This window comes from Nansenia antarctica, assembly GCF_963989245.1.
Source record: "Nansenia antarctica genome assembly, chromosome: 4".
Taxonomy (NCBI): domain Eukaryota; kingdom Metazoa; phylum Chordata; class Actinopteri; order Argentiniformes; family Microstomatidae; genus Nansenia; species Nansenia antarctica.
The window spans coordinates 72,202,903-72,205,298 of NC_137689.1; positions in this window are offsets into that span (position 1 = coordinate 72,202,903).

Sequence of the window (2,396 nt, forward strand, 5' to 3'; positions counted from 1 at the left end):
TCATTACACACAGACTGATATTTCAAATGTTTATTTCTTTTAATTTTGATGATTATTACTGACAACTAATGAAGATCCCAAATACAGTATCTCAGAAAATTAGAATATTACTTAAGACCAATACAAAACAAGGTTTTTTAAAATTGTTGGCCAACTGAAAAGTATGAACATGGAAAGTATGAGCATGTACCAGGTTCATCAACAATCTTGCTCTCATCAGTATCTTATCTCAGGTATGTGGCTGAAGAAACAACCTCAGCTGCAGAATACAACTAGTCAACAGGCAATATGTCACGTCCCTTCTCTCTTCTCTCTTATTTTAGCATTTGCATCTCACACACACACTCAAACACTAACACACACAAACACACACACACACACACACACACACACACACACACACACACACGCACTCATACACATTTGCATATTGTTGAGTTTCTGCTGCTATTGTTATTGTCTTTTTATTTTCTATTATTATTATTATGATTATTATGATTATTATTAAATTGCACTGTTAATTGTTGCATTGTTGAGGAGTTGCTTGCCCTAAAGCATTTATTACGCTCTGTCTTGTATATTGTGTACTTGACCAGTAACATGTGATTTGATTTGGGTAGCAGTCACATCTGAGTATATGTCCATCTCTGGCAGGGTGAGGCATTCTCAGTCACACCTGCGTATTCAAAGTTATAGAGAGACATAGAGATGTTACCTCGTCACAAACCCTCCTCTGGCTGAAAGGTAGGTGCTCTGTGTCTGCTTCTCCTGTTGTACGGAACTATAATATAGTTTATATACTGTGTAATACCTATATTCAGTTTATATATAATACATGTATACAATTCATAGAAGAACTCTAATAATTAACACAAACATATTTCCAGTGGTTGAAATTGGTGATGTATTGGTGAACTTTCTTTTATGAGGACTTTTTACCATTAAAAAATAGACATATTTAATCTCAAGGGACTTTCTGGAAAGATAATTAGATTAATAAAATGATTATCATTATTTCTGATTTTTCAGGTTCATCTACAATCTTGTTCTTATCAGCATCTCATCTCAACTATGTTGCTGAAGATACAACCTCAGCTGCAGAATACAACTGTAAACTCCACTAACTCCACTGTCTCTGGGGACCCCGGCATATTTAATGTTTGTAATGACATGAATGAAGGTGTTATAATCATAACTGTTCTCAAATCTGTCTGTTTCCTGTTTGGGGTCCCTGCATGTGTCACTGTCCTTTGGGAGCTGTTGCAGAAACTCTGGAAAGGCACCCCCATCACCCCCAACCACGTCTTCATGCTAAACCTCACAGTCATGGACTTGGTCTTCTTGAGTTCCATCCCCCTTAACATCTGTAACTATTTCGTCTGGCACAACATGACCCTGGAAAATATATTTCTTTTCATCCAAGCTCTTTGTCTAAATGGAAGACCTCTCTTCATGATGTGTATCTGTCTGGACTGCTACCTGGCTGTGGTGCATCCAATCACGTACCACGCCAGAAAGGGCCTGACCTCCAGGGTTCTGATGTGTGTTGGTGTCTGGGTTGTCACGGTAACCTACGGGACAGTCTTTGCGGAGAGAGTGACAGGAATGTGGAAGATCCTCGTCATCATCCTCTGCGCTGTAACTATCCCGACCATCAGCCTCTGTGACTTCTTCATCCTCAGGGCTCTGAAGAGATCTGACCCCGGAGGGCGAGGCCTCCACCCCCAGAAGAAGAAGGCTCTTCAGATCATCGTCAACAGCCTGGTCATGACGTTTTTTTCCTACCTTCCTCCCATGTTGGTGTTCTCTTTCAGCGCCCTGATGCCCATCAGTGTCAAAGTGTTCATGTGCTTCTTGATCATCCCTCTTATGATCCCCCCCACAGTAGGAAGTGCTGTCATGCCTGTTCTCTACCTGAACAACCTGGGGAGGCTGGGCTGGCTCAGGTGTGGGAGGGGGGAGTGATTCATGGTTCATTGATTCAGTTCTCTTGGTTGTCTTTGCAAGTTATGAGGTTGTTGTGATCCATTGAATTACCTTTAGTAATATCACAGGCGTTTATGTTAATAAAGGGATTCAAATGCTTTCAGTCTTTTCAAATGTATTTCCTATTATTTAAAAAACACATTCAAATTCACAGCGACTTCTGTTGGTTTCAAATGAGTGTAACTAAAGTAGAACTAACATAGATTTGACCCTATGCTTGATTTGTTTATCTATTTCCCTAGCTCATTCTTAGATGTTATGTTTGTGATGGGGGAGGGGGGGGGTCAATGTAAATATTTGATATGAATCTGTCTTATTATGTGACCATGTAAAACAAAATCATTGACGAGTCATTAGGCTACTGATTAGGCTATAATTCTATATTCATAGAAACATTTCCTTTACAATGT